This window comes from Varroa jacobsoni, unplaced genomic scaffold (assembly GCF_002532875.2).
Source record: "Varroa jacobsoni isolate VJ856 unplaced genomic scaffold, vjacob_1.0 scaffold_9, whole genome shotgun sequence".
Classification (NCBI taxonomy): Eukaryota; Metazoa; Arthropoda; class Arachnida; order Mesostigmata; family Varroidae; genus Varroa; species Varroa jacobsoni.
In genome coordinates, this window is record NW_019212911.1 from 180,397 (window position 1) to 200,727 (window position 20,331).

Consider the following 20,331-nt stretch of genomic DNA (forward strand, 5'->3'; position numbering starts at 1 on the left):
TTCTATTAGCAGACGTCGTTACTTCTGTTATATGTTGTGTGTCCACATCCATTTGGTTAACATGAGACACACCGGATTTAAATGCGTGAGAGACAAGTCCCCCCCCCCCCCCTAACCCCTCACCGCTCCCAGGGAAGAATATCAATAATACAGATCTTCCCTAAGCTGACAGGCGAAGCCCCAACGATGTAGGCGCATGAAAATCTCTTTAATGTAGAAACATAAAAAATGACGGTCAGTATGGCTGCTGTGGCTACAGCAACTGCAAAAAAGGACAGAAGTGCATTTTGTGGACAAAAAACAGCCTTCAGCTCTGTACGTATTTCTGTTCGTATTGGGCGTAGCGATACTCCGCGGCTGGGACAGTAGCGACTTCTGGTGGCAGTTGCTTAGTTACGAGCACGTCTGGTTTTGCTTGGATAAGTACGAAGAAGGAAAAGAAAACGACATATTTTATATAGAAGTTCTTTTTCAGCAACCGACCAACTACGAAACGCTAATTAATGCATTTCTATCGAGTACCGTGTAATCAAAGTCACCATTTTTGGCGGAATAGTCGAACCATAAAATGAGGAACAAAAAACGAGTAGCTATGATGCAACGATTAACAGTGAATTTCGTGTACCACGCAGAACAAACCAATGAACATTTTAATTTTATTAATTCTGTACCATCTATTAGAACTGCTCATTATGGACAACAACACTGCAAAGCGGGCATTGCGTTATGTGGCATAGACTCCATGTATATCTGCGTATCTTGGTGATTATGTCCAGCAGAGCCTTTCCAATCAATGCATCAGCTTAAACAGAAGCTGTTAAACCGGAGCAAATATTCTTTAGTTTCCATTCGGCAAAATTGCGATCGTGGCTTGCGCGCGCGACCTACTTTTGATGACGGACTTTCGAGTACGTACAGCTATTCGAGATCGAATGACCACATCTAGGCGGGGTGGTTACGTAAACATAGGATTGTGAAAAGGTCAATTTGGTTTGTATTATCCATCGTTTTTTTTTTTATGTACCTATTGTTGATCCGATAATGCATGCTTAAGTACTCCTTTGAATTTCATTTATTTCTTATAGTATATATCTCATGGTGCACTCTTAGCACGCTGGTGATGTATTCCTACTTTTGAGTCAGCATATACTTATATGGCACGGCCATTATCAACGGTCGTTATCTTTTTTCTAGGTGAGAAAAGGATTACTCAGTATTTTTACGGAGAACGGCACAACAGAGAGGAAACAGATAACGTCTGGACGAAGATTTCAGTCGTTACGTGTTGGCTAGTCTGAATCCTGACCGTCATTGCATTAACCCACCAAAAGGTCAACAGGTCACTGCGTACCGGACAAGCAAAGATATTTGCAGCTCTTATGTTTATTGTTTTTTCATAGAGTCTTATAGTGCAATTATACGAATTCTCACCAAAATTTGATAACAAAATATGAACAAATTCTACTTTGTTTATCTAAGCAGCAAATTCATGTCCTAATAGGACGCACTGTACGTCACCGATTGCACCCGCATCAAGTATGTACGTATATCTTCGGAAGCTACTTGACATCGTGTTGAGAGCGGGTGAGAACATCTCTAATTAACACTTTGAAAAAGGCCAATATTGTATATATACATCATAAAATAGATATAAATAAATCATACATTGGCCTATATACATCATAAATTCGTCAGTCGACAAGGAGAATCACAATTACTTTAGCCAATTCAACGTACGGATCACTTGAAAAATAATTCGCTATTATTTAAAATACCGATAAAATGTCGATATAGTGAAAACTTCGGGTGGGGTAGAAGGAGAAGAAATAATAATCCAAACAAGCCTAATAAATATTTTTAGCTCCAAGTAAATCCTTCCGCCTAAACCAGCGGACACACCCACGACGCTGTGTCATAACGAAACATCGGAAAGCTGTTCTCATTTGTTTGCTATTTAACAGGAAAGAAACGTTTCCATTATGCAGCAGTCCATTGTACCACAACCCATATCATGCTGCACGATATAACGCGCCATCAAGTTGCATCCAATCAGCAACAGCTGCTGCTAGCAGCCTCCCAGCACATATTTAAACGTATTGTTACTCATTGTATCTCTGTGTTCACGATGAACATTTACCACAGTTCCAATGGTACGGTCACCGCTGCTGCTGCCGCCGCCAATCATGTCAGCCGTGCTGATGAATACGGCCATAACACCGACGCAACGGTCCCTTCTCTGGTCTCTTAGTACCATCGCTTTGCATATCGTCTGATCTCTTCACGATCGTATCTAACATAATCGAGGGGACTGATGCTGCGATTGCGACAGCAGCGCTAACTTAGCCGCCATTGCCGCTGAAGCTGGTACGTCATGGCTAGACACCATAAAGAACATAGCTACAACGGCTGTGCCTCGCCTCGTGCTCGTGCTGTACGTTACGACACGCATATGTCTGTGTGTATGTTTTCAGCGAAACGGACGTGGTTGAGACTCGACCACCATATTGTGGTCCTATTCGCAGTCGTTTCCTGAAGTTCGAAGTATTCGTTCGAGAAGAACGAACAGCGGCAATAGCTGCAACTACGGTCGTCGTCGCAACTGAACGAGCCATATGGAGGAACCGAGTATCTATATATGAGTTAATAGAGGGATGGAAAGCCGGCTAGTTCCGTCACAGTCGTTGGTCGTTTTTGCCACCGCTAATTGCTTGATACGCATGTTTTTTTCTCAACTGGCGACTTCTTGTTGGCTTTTTCTCCAGGCTTGAATTTTCCCGCCAGTTGGTGTTTGATGTTCGCCTTGCAAACTCGAGTAGCCTCGACGAGTGTTCTTGCCATTTACGGCTAATAGCAGCAGCGAGCGACAACAGACAAGCAGATAAACAAGTGTCGCAGAGTGACATTGCTTCTCAGCGTCGTCATAACTGACACGAAACAAAAAATCGTAGTCGCGACTGGTAACGAATAACCACGTTGACTGGCACATCAACAACAATACACATCTTCAACACGGACGAGCGTTTCCGTTTTACCTGCTCTCTGCTTGCTGAACTTTTTGTCATAGTCTTCAGCGGCTGTCCCTTCACCTGGCGCTGGTAGGCCGCAGCAATGGTACTATAGTCGCTGGTCGGTATAAACGATAGACTCCCGAGTGGGACCTCCGACACTCTCCCACGGTTGTGGGAACGGCAACGTTAAGTAGCGACGTTGGTAGCTAAGAAGACGCTCGGTCGGTCATCCTATGAATGAACGGACTAGATTGCGTTGTCGCTTAATGATGCTGCTGTTATGTACGCTCGTAGCGGCAACCAGTGCTGGGGACACCGAGAGAACGACGATATACGAAACAGCTGCCGGGTGATTGCCACCGTCGCGCCGGCTGGTGCGCAGGGAAGCCGTGTGAACTTCGGCATGTCCCTTCGAAGCAGCGGCGTAAGCAGGAGTACAGCAGCATGCAGCAGAGATCCGTAGCCCCTCAGATCACTGGCGGAACTACTGTGATAGTGGTAGAAGATGGACGCACCATATTAGCTATGCTATGCGTTATTGTTATTAACCAACCATGTCTGGCTATAGCCATGAGTTCACTTTAGCTATAATACAAACAACACAGTGCATTTTCTCTCTGGCGAAGTCGTCGTAATTCGCGCTAGGGTGCAACAACGAAGGCAGCAGCTGTAGTACTTTGTACCTCGTCGGCCACTGGACGTACCAAACGGCCCAGATGGGGCGGGGGTAAACGGTAAGACAGTGGGACAAATTTTTTTACGACGAAGTGGCGCAATTGTGGGAAGGCGACGACCGAAAAAAGGTTTGTTTTTCTTTACAATGAGCTACATTGGCGCGATTCCGTTGATATTTTCGTTTCTTGTTCCTGCTTTGTCATCGACGCGACAAGCTGATGATTATAACGTTCAAGATCGAAACTACACCATGGCATGCCGCATGTTCGGTCCGTTACTGGGTGCGCTGGGTGTTGATGAAACAAAGGTAGAATGAATTTGGAGAGAAAAACTCCAAGCGAGCTCAGTGGCCGAGAAGACTGACACTGTCAACTCAAGGACGGCCCCTTATGGAATACGTAATATACGAGAAGGCTCTTGCGGTCATATACAGCAACGTTATGCTTATCATCATCAATGGCTTAGGGAAAATTCCCTTTGACAGCTTGTTATAAGGTTATTATTTAGTAAATTTGAGTTACCTCTGTCAATTATAGGATTAATAGAAACACCAAAAACAGCTAAATAAATCTATCCATGTGCCAATGCGTCAGTTTAGCCAAATTGCAGGCCTCTAGAAATGCTTACGAAGCACCATATGTAATAGTATGTTATATAAATGGATCTCCAAAAAAAAAACATATATTATTTACATGCAACGTCACCATCGTATTGTGCACAATCTTGCTAAATTCTGCAAAGTGCTGGAATAACATAGTTGTTGGTGTGTCAGGACAGCATGATATCATACCGTATTCAAACAAAGCATAGGGCATTATATTAGCGTCATGGTAATACGTTTACAGGCTCGAATTGAAAGTTGTTGTGGAAACAGACGTTTTCAACTGGAACTATATAACAAATATGTGAAATAGCTAGGAACTATTCTATTCACAGGCGTATGACAGAGATTATAATGGAGGTTACCACGACATTGCTTGTTAAGGTTTAAGCACACATTATCTATATTAGTATAATATAACATTGCGCAATAGGTACAAGAATATAATACATTAATAGAAATCACCTTCCGAAAGGGGCGAAACAGAATCAAGCGACAATTAAACGACGAGCAGTTCGATGCCGTATGGATAGCTTATTGAGATCGTGAAACTGTACTTCTGCGATTTGTGCGATCAGCTTCAATATCGAGTGAATGTTGTCTTCAATGAACTTCAATGAAGTCGGCAAATGAAGCGGCTTAAGGCAGGATAGCACATTTGGTCATATTGGATTGGATCCATCACCACTCACAGCGTACGCATGCTTCCCAATTTAACGCTGTCGAAAGACTCTGCACAGATTAGATTTATACCGAAGCAGACGAAGACCGTCTGATTGCTTCCGTTCGGCAGCTTCGGTAACTAATGCCCTTCTTTTCAATTCACATGGCCCTTCGTAATTGCTGTTTAATCAGATGTAAATGTATGGATAGCCAAAATTAATTAAGAACAAAAACAATTTCGCGAGTCGTTCTCTAGACGTAGCCTTCGGTCTGTGTGATTACAAAGCACGGTGTGAAATTTTCGCGAGTCGTCGTTCTTTCGTTCTGCTCAGAAGACCTTGGCCGCCAGGACACTCGTCCTATATTCCAGGTCATCGTAGTATATACTAAATGTCGACAATATCTGTATATACTGTCGCAACTCTGTGTGTGTATGTTATGGGCATCTAGTTAGAATGAAAGACGGAAAAGGCTGCATAACAAAGACGGTGTTTTATAAAACGGGTGGCGGTGGGCGATCGCGATCTACACAGAATTTCTTATATATATGCTTATATACATATTGTCGTGATGCTCTTCGTTTAACTGTAGGAGTAACCTCTATGCTGTTTATGATATACTTTAAAACCAATATATAACAATGTTATGTTGTTTATTCATATTCATTGTTGTGTTATTATATTGCTGCTGCGTATGCATAAACGTTATACGCGTGTGTGCAGTTACAGACACGTATAGTGGCCGTGCCGTTGCGTAAAACACATATTTTTCTGACGACTTTCTACAAACGAGATTTGTTCAGCTAGGTTGGTCTTCAACCCATATATCAAAGACATGCTACGGTGCTATCACCTGACCATTTATGCCGACAATTGTGTCTCATTTAAGTACTTATTCTCTCTTAATTATTATCTCATTAAGTGCGCATGTTTGCAGCATGCGCCACCACATATGCTCCGTGCCATATAGTGCCTAATACCCTATCTCAGATCCAGTAGACTAGACAGCAGAATTGTAAAAGCTTCATTTTCTAACATATCAAGCGACACTGCATATGAAAAATTAGTATTTTGTCATGCGTCCATGTATCAGGTATATTAAACTATATTGGATTTACCTACCTTTTTGCCATTCGAGGACTCTGCCGACATAGCTAAATAGCCCAGAAATATTACATTCTAAAAGGTCCTGTCGAGCAAGTGGTACGGAAGTTCTGTAATTAAAAACATTTGATATTTTTTCGGATTGCTTTTTAATAAGGATTAAATTCCTGCTCGGACAGTTAAGAAATGTGTGAAAAAGGAAACAGCAATCTGAAACGCTACTGGATATCGCGCAACAAAACCAACATAAACTATTCGTATGGAAATGCGCGTCTACATACACGCATATATATATATATATATATAATATATATGCTGTTAAATGTATAATGATGAGAAAGATTTTCATGTTGCAGTTAGATCGGTATAAACTTAAGTGGAGTATTTACACTGTCGTCCTCGTCCACTTGAAAAAAGCATACCACAGAATACGCATGACTGTAAGAGATGGAGCAAAAAGGACGCAGCTATACTATCACAGGATACAACAGCAACGAAAACAAGCTCATAGAAAAAGCACACAAACGATAGAGGCGATATACTCGAGGATAGCGCGATGAAGTTCCGGTAGTTAACTTTAATGTAATCGTATCAGTAAGGATGCAGTTAGCTGCCTGTCAACGTAAACAAACAGCTCCAGTGTTTCATCTGACTATTACTAGGGTAAAATAGGTTATAGTTGGATCAGAGAATGATCCAAGTCCTACATCAGTCCTCAAGCTATACATTTGGCTCTGTTTTCGTGGTTTGTCCGCAAGTGAGCGCGGTCAGTATCTTCTCTATTTGTTCCCTGTCAGAAAGCTTTTCCAAGTGAACAAGCGAAGTTTATGAAGTAGCATGTAATACTGATGTCACGTGCAATATGTTTATCTGTAGGGTTGCTGCATAAAGATGGGACGGCTATGCCACCACAATCTATAAAAAAATCGAGAATATATATGGAGCGTGTACCAATATCAGTTGTTTTCGAAAACAAACACTCACAAACGAAATAACGGTAGAGTGCGCGTATGTCATGCAATATTTATAGTTTTTTTTTATAAACAGAGAATATCTAATTCGTTGCTGGCAGACGACAGCAACATCGACCATGTATTAATATGCAAAGACTTTGCCGCCACCCCTTTCGATACCTGAGAATTGTTATGTCTTCATAGATGGATATGCGAAGATCGTATCGATGACTCAACGGGGCACGACAAAAGAACATATATAACATTACATCTAGCACAACCGAGGGCCAGTGTTGCTATTGTAATTATTAGTATGTGGACGCATCCGAAACGTGCAGTATGAGCGAAACATTAGATGGGTGGTTTCAACAGTATTGCAACAGTTGGTTGAAATACAAATTAGCTGCTGGAGTGTCTGTGTGCATTCCTCTGTTGGGCAAGAAACATCTGTCATGCTAAATTTGCGCCCCACATTGAAAATTCGTTTCTGTGCATGTATGTGTCTTTTTGATATATTCATTAATAAGCGGCAATCGCCCGTTGCTTTGTTGGCTGTCACTTATCATACGCCTGCGAGAGGATAGGTACAACCTTCAACAGGCTAATTTATATCAACAAGAGCTGATTATTTAACTTTTTACATTTTTCTATGAGGATCATCCCGTAGCCACTGCGGGCAACGTGATCGACACAACTATCGCCATCGTCGCCATGGCGCTAGAACGAGTTGTCGTTGCTATACCAGCCCCAAGCGGACCAATAAGCAAGCAATAGCTGCGACTGGGAGTGGTAGTATCAAAAATTCATTGAACAACGACTGACTGATGGTACACAGGAAACAGGTCATTTTTCAAACAAACGACCAAACAACATTAAGGACTGAGCCTTTTCAAACAAAGTACAGGCCTGCCAGCCACAGCAACGGCAGGTAACAAGCGTACTAGAAGCAGCGACAGAAAAAAAAAATAGAAAAAAGATAAAACAAAGGATGGGATACATTGCGCTATGTTGTTCGGCCGGAATGGTGTCCCCTTATAGAAAGCCCGTGTATTTCGATGTGAGTGTTAAACCCATTATGTTCGATACATACATGCGCCTATTATCCTAGATGCTATACATATATATATATATCATCGACGAGGATAATGGGCATTTGTATAACTTACAGATATATCGGCTTTTAATCGCCGACGCTGACGTCGGACACACAAGTGGACAACGAACTACTGCGCATTGGCCGTACGTAGTAGAAGTACATAGACAAAATAAGGTACAGAATATCCTCAGATGCTGTGTAAAAAACGTACGATGAGATACGAACGAGTATAGGATTTAGTCTAATAATTGACGCTGCTGTTGCTTTTGCCGATAAAGCTTTAGTATTTTGATACACAGATACAGGGTGTTCTTAGCGGAGCATAGACTGCTTAAATATAGCGTCCTTTCGATATGCTTGTGGGAAACGAAAGGCTTCACATAGAAAAAAGAGTACTTAGTACTTTCAGTGTGATCGTTTACAAAATTTGGTCCACTGCCGAACGTTATAATATACCGAGCTATAATATTATATAGATCACGAACATACGGCCATTGCTGATTCGAATTTCAGCGCAAGCACACGGTGACAATGGCAAACTTTTACCATACCACCTTTAAAAATCTGTTGGAGGAAATTCCAGATAGGTCTGATAAGGCCCGTCTGAAGTGTTGTCTCATTGCTTGGATATCGTTCATAAAAAAATTGTATAGATGGAATACCTTTGGAATAAAGGAGCCAGAATCCAAAACACACTGGTCACAGACAGAACAAAAATTACCTTGCGGCGGGGCTCTTAACCCACCCTTGTGAATGAGTATTTGTTTATACTTTAGAATTTATATTTTTGTAATACTAGGTTACGCATATTACTGCGATGGTAGTTTTACACTTTTCAAAAGAACTCACCCAATTTATGGTTATTTCATCTACAGCGAGACTTATATAATATCATCAATTTAGTTAAAAGATGATCGAAATGTTTCCAGCTTTCAAGAACGACCAATTTAGACCAAAATGCAGAAAAAACAAGGAGACATTTTCAGTACTTAATGAATCGCGAATTGAGATTTTGATTCGTTGTGTTTGCCACCCACTTTCTGACTTATTGTAGATGTTAAACATTTATGCCCTGTTACGCTTCCATTCATAGACATTTTCTGTATAAAGTAGGTGCCTGCGCTGAACTCGAGTCTCGCTTCTGATCGGCGGCTGAAGAAATGGTCGAATGTGAAGGAATCATGCGAAAGCAGGACTTTCCGCCAGCCTGATTAAGTAAGCTTCAATGTGGTGTATACGACAAAGTGTCTCTGAGCTCACTTGAACATGGTTTTGTGTATAACGAAGGCCCGGTGATAGCATAATGTTGCAGGAAATTTCTCTTAGTAGTGTCATCTATTAACACTCTACGCTATCTAAGCAGTTATTTGTAAAATGGCCTCGTTTCCTTAAACAGTTGATTACCCTAGCAATGTAGTGATTGATCGGTACAGAGGTATTATTGGATCTTGTAAATCACGAATATATATAAGTGGCATTCATCTTAACGAAGTTCAGAGCTGCTAGACCTCTGACCGATACACAGGTATACGTTCAGTGTAAATACCTTCGTTTGAGCCTCAGCGAACCCTCGACCTTATCGTTGTTTGCAGACATCTTTCATACCGATGAGGCCATTGTCAACCGACTGAAATATCGGCGGTCGATATAGCTCTTTTAGAAATATACTGCTTCTTCCACGGAGCAGTTTAACGCTCCATCAAGGATCAGCTCAACATAAATAAGGACTTCAGATCAAAGGACTACGCGAGGCTGCCGCCTGACTTAGTTAGAACAAAAAAAAAAACTGAACAAGTATGTCTATGACCTATTGATTTTAACTGCCTGACATAGTAAACTAAAACAGTTAAACCCAAAGCAGATTTCCTTATGTTGTACCTCCGGTTGCTGCGCCTGTGCATGTTGTCGAGCTGATTTTCCGTTTTCTAAGATGCTTCCTTCATCAAAAACCGTTTTCAACGAAGTCGTCGATATGATGAAGCTGAAAACACCCCTCCGGCTCACGTAAAGTCTATTTTGTTAAGCGTTTACACACGAACACCGTGACGCTGGTCTTAAATTTGTGTTTTGACAACAAAAAAAGAAAAGTCACAAACAATGTTCAATGTACACAAAGAGTTGAATGCTAATTAGCCTGTATAGGTTGAACTGGCAGTAGAAAGATTCGAAAGCTGACATGAGTAAAGAAGCATACTATTGTTATTTGCGCAAACGTAAGTCATAAATGTTTATCTAAAATGCTCTATAGAATTCACCTCCTATAGAATAGCGACTAAATTGTAAACATGCTCACAGGTTCTTTTGTTTCTTTCAGGTTTTTTTGTTCTGTATTTGATCTATTAGGTTATATTCCTATGGCAAACATTCAGTTATTATACGATGATGCTACTTGAAGCTTGTGGCTCGCACAACAACGATTCGCCGGAGTCTCGTTGGCTGCGCCCGTTTTTTTTCGGTCTTTTCATTCTGTTGTTATCTGCATTTCAAATGGCATCTCAGCATTTGATACCAGTGATCGAGTGATTATAGTGTCGATATACCATCGCCAACAGACATAGACAAACAAAAATCAACCACACAACCAATAAAAGAAGTACCAGCACTTCAGTGGCGGGGCATTGAGGGTCAGATCTGGTTGACTAGCACATACCATGTGATCCTTTGTGCCCTAAACGTCCTGCCCCCGGCAAGTGAATAGACCACACAGGAGCATTGAATTGGGTTAGTGCAGGCAGTTCTATCAGTGGTTATCGGTTGTCCAAAGCTTGAAGAGAGAGGAACGAACTGGCGTTACAGGTTCACTCAATCAATAATTACAGCCGTGTTGCGACAGAGTTGCCGGCTTCACTCAGACTGATCAGGTACCAATATCGGACAGTAATGACAACAAAAGCGGAACGAAATGAAACAACTACCCTTATTCTTTGTTATTGTGGCAAACGCGGTGACTTCCTCTGATTGATTCTCATCCTTTTACAGTAACCTCATCGTCTCTGTTCATGACGTCTTTGAGGACTGACATCACGCATTTCGATGCCTACTCGACAATCGCACGAAACTAAATCGTCTCATCAGCGTTTGACGACAGACAGTATTACCCCGGAACGAAAGCAAATTCAGTGAAGACAAAATAAAACAGACAGGCACGTAAAAAAAAAGACGAAAGGATCAAAGCTACTCCCTTCACTGCGAATGATGTAGCAGAACCTCATCAGCTTTAGGTACTTAAGGCAGCGAACTGTAATGCATAGATGGGAGAATGGCGACATCAGTTGGCTTTGAGATACCCTTAGCTTAAGAATATGCTTAGAAGACGCGTAGGCCGCAAACTGAGATAGATCAGACGGACAGACGACCAGCCAGCTTCTACGTAGTCTTACTTACTTGTACGTAAAGTCTCTCTGTCCGGTAATAGAAACCAGCACCACCAGGATATGTACGTGAAAAATCCTGCTTCGGGCAATGACGATGGAGGTAAGCACCGTCACTACGATCACATTTCTAAGTAATAATAGTAAGGTTTGTAAGTACACTATTGGCTTTCTCAACTGGGGTATCGCATTAACTTATTGGAAGCCATTTCGATGATATTCAGTGTCGATCGATGAGGATGATGGAGTACGAACAGTGATTAATATACACGCGTTCTAGATTCAGGGACCTAGTTGTTTTTCTAACTGTAAACTTGCTACCATTATTAATTACTACTGTTATTATTATTATTGTTATTTAATGTAACATTTCCATACACGATGAATAGCTTCAATCAAAAATAAACTTGAGATGCGTTGTGACCTTTACGATTCCATATGTGTGTGTGTATATGGCTGACACTGGCTACCCGTCGAGCTAAGTGAAGAGTCATTCGATACACGATGCGAGAACAGCTGGCGCCCGGGCATTATTTGAACTTACCTGAAAGAGAAACACGAAAAAAATAATATTACATCACTGACAATCACGATCCGCGTCACTACGGCCGCTGCTAACACCAATATGGTGTTCAGCTTCGCTTAAAAGCGCTACAGCGTCTAAACGGTCCAGTCGCAAGTCAGCAACGAATATCACGATGTCCATTTACAAGAACAGATGTTAGAGCTTTGATATCGCAACGGACTCGATAGGTAAACATCATCCAATATGCTTCTCTGTGGAGAAGCACGAAAAATGACAAAATTGTGATTATCGTCAATTGAATTCTTTGTTTTTCCCATCTAAACAACATTATAGAATATAGTATGTATTTAGAAACGTCACGAAAACAACTTTCGATTGCGTTAGGCCGATGAGCGGGCTCAATTACTCACGTCTGTTTGAAACTAAGAAATTACTGAGAAAGAACGTACAGTACTTTAGATAATGTTTTCCACACTCGAAGTATATATTCACCGTAGACAAGCAACCAAGATGATTGTCAAAATCATTAACTTTGTCCTTAGTAATGAAACTATATATAATATACACATGATGCGCAATTGATAGATGGTTCCACTCTAACGTTATAGTTCCACCTTTTCTACAAAGGAAAAAAAACCAGATCGGCTAACGAACGTTATTTGCGTCCGCTTCCGACGCTAGATAGCTCAGTAGATCCCATAAAGAGACTCGTACGGTATTCGGTAGCCTTCTTCTGCAAAGGATATAATCAACCTTTTACTTGTGATCTGAGTAGATACATGTGTTACAGTGGCGTGGGAAGCGGCTGATTTGACCCGACGCCTTTTTCATTGGCAATACTTGCAAATGTGTTACGTCCGCGTGTCAGTACGGTATGACGATCTGAACTAAATGTCTGATCGGCATTTATTAATTGTCGAAAATGTCGATGATTCAACCAGCCAATCTGTTATAGGAAGGCCATTGCGTGAAACTAGAAGCATGTATCCCGTATGCAAGCACCTCCCGTAAAGGGACGATACAAACGTAGATTCGGTGGCCGTGGTCCCCTAGGCCACCGGCAATAAACAGCAAGGGTAGTCACACACGAAAAGATAACAAGCAAATACACGAGTTTTATTAACATTGATACAAACTATAATTGACATATGAATCAATGAAGTCATATTGTCGCGAGTGCGTCAGCCTAGGTTTTGCCGTCTCCGCTATGTGCCTATACGTCAGTGACTCCGATCGTCCTGATCATATCACAGCAGTGATAACAGTTGTATATACAACAATAACACATGCTTCTTCTTGTGTTTAGGCCATCCGCTGCCAATGTCACAAAGCTCGAAATTATCAGCCCATGTTACGTACGGCGCCTGTTTTTGTTTGTCGATCGCGGCTAGCGCGCTAATATCTTTGACAATAAAGATCCCCTAAGCCTTCCATTCTCTGCCTCTATACGACTACCGTTGACGCCGTAAAGAGACGACAGCGAGCAGTGAATAAAAAATGGAAAACGAAGTAATCGAGCGTGCGGTAGAAGTGTGGCGCGATATCGAGAAGGCAGTCGATGGATCGCTAACTAAACACGCATACGCATATGGAAACATATAGACGAATAGGGGAGCGTGTGGTCACAGTTTATTGACAAACAATTTATTGACTAGTCGAAGCGTCTGCTTTGTTTAGTTCATACGGTGTAGCAAAGCGTAACGATAGAGACAACTGTGATCCTAGGACGGCTAGAAAATGTTCCTTTGGACTTGCAACTAATATACGTGTAGGTTACATAAACGGCCATTGTCATCGATGATGGTAGTAGGCAAGTCGTTACAGCAGTAATAGTTCGCATAGGATATCAGGAGAACCAGTCGTTGTTATCCTTTGCGAACCGGTCATGCGAACCTTTACTGAGATCCAAAAGTTAGCACCTCAATGCTACGGTAATAATATACACAACGTGATCTATTGTTGTATCAGTCCTTATAGTATTAGTTTAGATGGCGGATAATTATTGCTACACAGCTATGGGAGTGCTCTAGCAAAAGAGCAGGTACTGTATCCTTTAGCTAAACGCTTGCTTGAATCACTCTTGCAATTTTTCGCGATATAAAGTAGCTAACGCTGGACAAAACAAGCTGTTTCAACCTCACGCTCAGAGACTCGTTTAGGATGATCTCGTATATTCTCTCTATTAAATATATGCAGAATAGGTCGGAACAGGTGCGAAACGTTGGGATCTTCTATTGCTCGCTTGGCGTCGACCGTCGTGTGCGAAAACGCCGTACGATACACGCAGTTCTACAATGAAACATAGTATGCTAACTATAGATGATATAGTGATTACTAATGTCTACTTAGCGACGCGTGAACATGGTATTACCGAGAGTGATCCCAACATTCGGTTCATAGCAGAACAAAAAAGATTTGCAAAATATTGATCGCATTGCAAAATTCAAAAAAAGGCGCGCGATTCGAGCTCCGAATAGAGCTTACGATCGCCGACCATCAACTTCAGTAAGTGTAGGCTTATCGATCATTGGTCCAGTTAATGATACTGATGACGCATTGGACACTAGTGCGTTCGATGCGCGAGTAACACGCGATGGGTGAACTTCACGTCATCGCTATTGACACTAAGTTCAATGCATGGCTTAAAGCCGATCTGATTAATAACAGATACTCATTTATTTAGAGTGGGCTGAAAAAACCGTTTGTTTGCACCCACAGGCCATGACCATTTTTTTTCGGTGGTTTGTGTCTGGTTAAAGATCGGTCTGCGCGATCGTTCGCCCCATCGGCAGGCACTTTACTTTCGGTTTGCTGTTGTGGATTTGTAAAAGCTGAGTAGTTGTCTGTAGCGTCGATTAGTATAAGTTTTGCCAAATTAAATCACACATATACAGAGTGCCCATACGAAGAGGCAAGTATTTAAGCTGTACATGTCGAATTAGAGCGACGAGAACGATAAGTGTCCTTTATCTATAAGTTGACACTAAAATACTGTTATAAGGCAGCTCCTGCATACATAAGCTGTACATGCTCTATACGCAACACTGATCTTTGGGTTGACAAATTTGCTGCGTGCACGAAACCATGTGAACGACGCAGACCCGAGCGAAATGACCCATCTGTTCTTGTCGCCATAGGAAAAGAGTTCGAATCAATAGCAACACTATACAACATAACATAATGCTGCATATAAGTACGGCCACTTCCGCAGCTGCAAACTGTCATGACACGAGCAGACGTCTGAGGAATAACTCGCTCTCCACAATATAGTCCTTGTTCCTCCACTTTGTTTATATATAGATATATACCTTCAGTTTTAATCAGCACATCGCTGCCCTCATCTCTGTCGGCATTATCTAGTAACGTCTGATATCGTTTCGTATATGTGTCGACATTAGAGCCGCAATGTTGTTTATTATTTTGCGACATAACAGCAGAAGCAACACACACGAGTTCTCTTGCTATTGTTTCGTGTGCATTATAGCTCATCGATTTCACTGAGGGGGCAAAGATTCGACGAGCGAGGAGTAGTATGTTTATAATTATACATACTTGGCCGAATATGATGTCTGGTACAAAGTAATTACGCCGCCGCCACTGCGCTTCCACCGCTTTACGCACACGTAGATCGATTATCAGCATCAGAATCACCATCACCATCTTAACACAGCAACCGTTAATCTGGGTACTATGGCCAACAACAATAGCTCCACCGAGGTCACCATATAGAAATGGCAATTCAAAAAGGCCTACTTGTCTAAACTATACGTTTGCCTCAAAAAGATATAAAAACATGAAGTGTGGAACGTGCGTTAAATGATAATATTCATAATAGTGCTAATAAGCAAAGCTGAAATCAGCTATTCTATCAATGGAAGCTGGCAATCTTACTTCTTTAGAAGGAATTGAATACGTTCGTTTAGGAATATGATCAGCAAGTTGGCTACCGGTCTGTAATTACTCACCTGTATGATGGACGAAATCTCAGATCTGAGGAACAGTCCCTGAGAGCATAATTGTACTTAGTCCCTTCAATGGCCTTCGATCTTGCTGTGTACAGGTATGTCTAGGGAACGCCAGAAAATATTTCGAAATGGAACTACGAAAAGTAAATAAATATAATGCTTAGGGTGCGCAATATTTAGCATTCTATTTTTGAAGCTTTGACTCGACATTTTTTCACTCAAGCACGCATCGAAAAATGCTACGCGAGCTGTCACGGAGCACCAAAGGCAAAAATTCTGTACTCCCTTCGTTAGTTTAGAAAAAATTATGGAACCGGCGCACTACGTTTAGCCCGATTTTCCTTTTTTCAGCGCTATAAACTTCGCTCCAGAATGGCCCGATTCCAACGACATGGCCATGGCTGACATCGATGTAGCTTTACCGACTTTAGCCACGGTCCGTCAAAGACCTAAACCAGTCGATGAATATGCATTAGATGACGAAGCTCCTTCGCTCTGCATCGAGTCCCGATAATGCCCTGCTGGAACGGTCTGCGTCAAAGTAACGGGGGCCGAAGTCGCACCCAACAAATAAACGCGACGCAACGACCCAGAACATAGAGATCAGATTTGCTTCGCCATAATAATAGTACTAGTACTAACGGTCCCATCGTTGCAACGCAGAGACGCGTCGATTTGCGATTTTACGCTGTCGACTTTCAACAACAACAACAACAACAAACACGGGCTCCGATAACATGAGCACAAGCTAGATAAAGCTTCAGCTTTTTCACGCTATCATTTTGAACGTAACCTCTGACCTAATCCTGCTTGATTGTATGCCCATCGGTGTCATAACCACTTGTCCGTACTTTTCGTACGGTATATTTAAAGCCCCGTATATTTAAAGCTGTTATGTCTGTATGCCCTTAGCGCAAACACAATAGCACAGTCACCATTCGAGAGGAAAGTAGAAAAATGACATGACCAGCTGCATGAATGAAGTGGGCTGTAACACCTTCTAGAAACCACTTATTTTCATTGGACGTCATTTAATAGTGTAGTATAGTAACAACTTCCATACTAGCGGTGAGAATTATGAATTAAATATACAACCTATATGGATATTATGGAATAAATGTTCCTCACTAATGACCGCTTACTTGTTCCCTGTTCTGTGACACTGCACTGCACGATCTGCGAGTACTTGCGCCTTTGCTTTGCGTTTTCGAAGCAGAGTCATATGCTCAGGAACGAACGCAATATAAGTTACCGATGTTCTCCAGGAGACAAAGTGCGGCTGGACGAAAATTCAAGCGCTTATTTTAGCGCTGGGCGTTTTTTGCTAATCCCGCAGATAGCGATACAGGTTACGAAACGGTGCATACGATAGCTACACCTGACAAGATATCTTTAAAGGGCCTTAGTCCGGCCACATCCAAGGACTATTGTACGCACGATACGAAAAAGGCATGAAGCATCCAGCACACGTAGTGTTTCCGCTACGGAAATGGACGGAGTTTGGAGAGAATAGTACCGTTTACCAACTGGGTTGTCCAAATTAGCTTTTTTTTGAGACTTTCTGCATCCTAGGGACTTTCTCTCTATTTTGAGCTATCGTATTTCTAAGCCTTTTGACCTGCTGACAGCCCAAAATTAAATTCAAACGATTTTTTTCTATGGAACGGGTCTAAGTAACGGTTACCATGACAACGGGCTTAAAGAGACGTGCATCAGCCATTCAGACTATATAATAGAGTGCTGACCAGCTCATTTACTCTGGACCAGCATGTAATGACATTGTATTATAGCGTATCTAGATAGATCACTAATTGGGTTTCGGATTTCGTCGATGGGTTTGGCGTATTTTGTTCGAGATTTGACTTCGCTATTGGTAAGAGTCAACGCCCTACCGTTAGCATAGTTTTGAGTCAACTTTAAGAGATTTTATCGTTCGATATTTATCTCATCGTGTAAGGTTAAGAGGCGCCTCTCCCTTCCCTATTTTCCTTCTCATTCTGACGACCAAACAGCGACCTCGGCGTTCTTGCTGCCCGTCGCGCCGACAGATGCCTCGATGATAACAGCAACGACAACACAACAGTCATATTAGAGCCACATATCGTATCTTATATGACAGTTTCTGAGAGATGATCAGCATTATTATTGTCACGTTCCTAGACGAGCTTCTGGCGGGTTACCGCAAATTCCACCTCGGATGAACCGACATCTTCATTGCGTCAGCCCCTTAGAGCACAGCCAGAAAGAAACAAGTATTTTCCGTAGTAACAAACAAGCCTGCACTTCTTTTGCGAGGCAGGCAATCATGCCGCCATGTCTTCCGCCAGGGACGACGGTAGCAGCCGAGGAGCAGGGCTTACCGAATCACCTTCGCCATTGAACCTACCTCATTTTGATCGCTCTTAGCAGACTACAACCCTGAAATCGCTATGTTTAGGTAACAGAACAACGTTGATTTTGCTGCTTTTCAATAGGTTTGAAATCGCTAAACGAGAATAAAGTCGAACCTCAGCTTCGTTCGTTTGGCCCTCAGCTCGCCGCTGTGTTGTTAGCAGAATAGCAGCAACAAGCCCTCCAGCGTTAACTTTAAATTTTAGTCAAAAGTCATTCCAGAGACGACGGGTGTTATATTGACATGCCGACGCGACTCTACCAGTTTAAACGTGCCCACAGTCGCTTCATAGGTGGCAGTACAAGCAGAGAGGAGAATGATGACTGACTGAAGGGTTATATCAGCCACTGAGCTCCACCTATCCTACTGGGAAAATTCAATTGCACGAATGAAACAGAATGGAGGAAGATGTATGAGATTCAAGATAGATGCTAGCTGCCTTGCCTAGTGATATACGTGCATGACAGGCTCAGTAGGAACCCAACGGGACAGAAGCAATCAGGCCGGTGGAAGAAGGCCAGTAGAGAAGTGGCCGCGCGCACACAACATGGAGAAGAGCTGATCGAAGTTAAAAAAGAACGCCCATTTTTTGCTCCCCATGGTTGATGTTCTACTGGCAGTGCTATACCATAAAATAGTCAGTAAGACATTCATATGACCGTGCGATCCGGCCATCTGTGCTACAGATTGCCGGAGATAGATACGAACGCGTAGAAATTATGTAACATCGGCAAAAATTCAATATTTGAGACTAATTCACATGGATAGCATCGCTATATCTCAGTTCAGGCCCCATATATATATAACGTGTTCAGCTTGTGCATTAACTCGTTAATTCTAATAGCGGCAGGAAGCCAATTCCTTCTAAAACAATACGGTGAATTGACCAATGCGTCAGTTTCGATGGGTCTTTTGAATAACCGGGTAACCCTCAATAAAAAAATCAAATTGAACCAAATAGACCTTTTTGATACACACAAACATTCTATCTTTAACACATTTACGGTTTTTATCACAAGCAGAATATTGGCTGCTAATTGCTTCACTCGGGTAAGTTTGAATCATGTGTCTCGGTGAGATTTTCCGCTCCCTTTTTTTTTTTTTATATTTTCCTACCTGTTGGCCGCTTCCAGTGGTTATATTTTCTAGACCTCTGACGCGCTATCAACAAAAAATGATTTATTTTTAATACGAGTTTTGTTTTATCTCCGTTATAGCGTCAGATACAAATGATAGAACCATTTACTAGCGTAACTAAAATAACTCTTTCTAACAGTTTCCACTTAGGGTTCCCTTCACAAATGATGCTTTGATAAAAAGACGATTTCTATAAAAAAAAAATTACTTTTTTATTCAGACAGCTACCCAGTACTAATCATCTCGTCGATTGATAAGGGCCTTAAGCGCGTTTTAACATTTTGGTACATTAAATCGGCGTGTTTCACTTGCAGACCCATTTTGTCCATGTTGCGTCCCCGTTCTCATAGGGCTGACGTCAACGCTCACCCCCCACACCACGAATACTTCCAATCGTTTTTGTGATAATAGTTAATATTGCTGAACGTATAAATCTCAACGGCGACACTTACTCAAGTCATTGTTTTTATCTTGCCGCTTCTGTTTGTACTCTGGTTTAGCTAAAGCAGCAAAGATAGTGCTACTACCATGTTTGCCGGTCACGACATATAATATTCTATGGGAAGCCGAATCAGAGGTAAACATACAGACAAAGAGAAAAACCATATTGCCGTTCCCTAAATCTCTTTCGGCCCGCTTTGTGTTCTCTGATCGGAAATATCGTAGACTAAACAGATTAACGATTACGCCTGTACTCATCACAGTGTCTCAGTGTGAACGTCCAGTACGTCAGGTGCAAGCCGCCGTATGTCCTCAGACTGTATGTCACACCATGTTGTGTTATTGCCAAGACGTGCACGGACTTAAGGAAGCAGGAGAGCCAATAGACTGGATCTAGCGG

The 20,331-nt window shown here is 41.9% G+C and overlaps 1 long non-coding RNA gene across 3 annotated transcripts in view; it reads left to right on the forward strand.

Annotated features, from left to right (window-relative positions):
• The window catches only part of LOC111264711 (uncharacterized), a 127,305-nt gene that overhangs the window by 71,338 nt on the left and 35,636 nt on the right, over window positions 1-20,331 (forward strand). Inside the window, exons 5-6 of one of the 3 annotated variants that reach the window (XR_015312813.1) lie at window positions 1,195-1,584; window positions 9,213-10,360. The exons of 1 other annotated variant lie outside the window; for it this stretch is intronic. This is a non-coding gene — a long non-coding RNA (uncharacterized LOC111264711). Of the gene's footprint in view, window positions 1-1,194; window positions 1,709-9,212; window positions 10,361-20,331 lie in introns of those variants that run through there. One more of the 3 variants, XR_015312797.1, reaches the window with a different exon arrangement.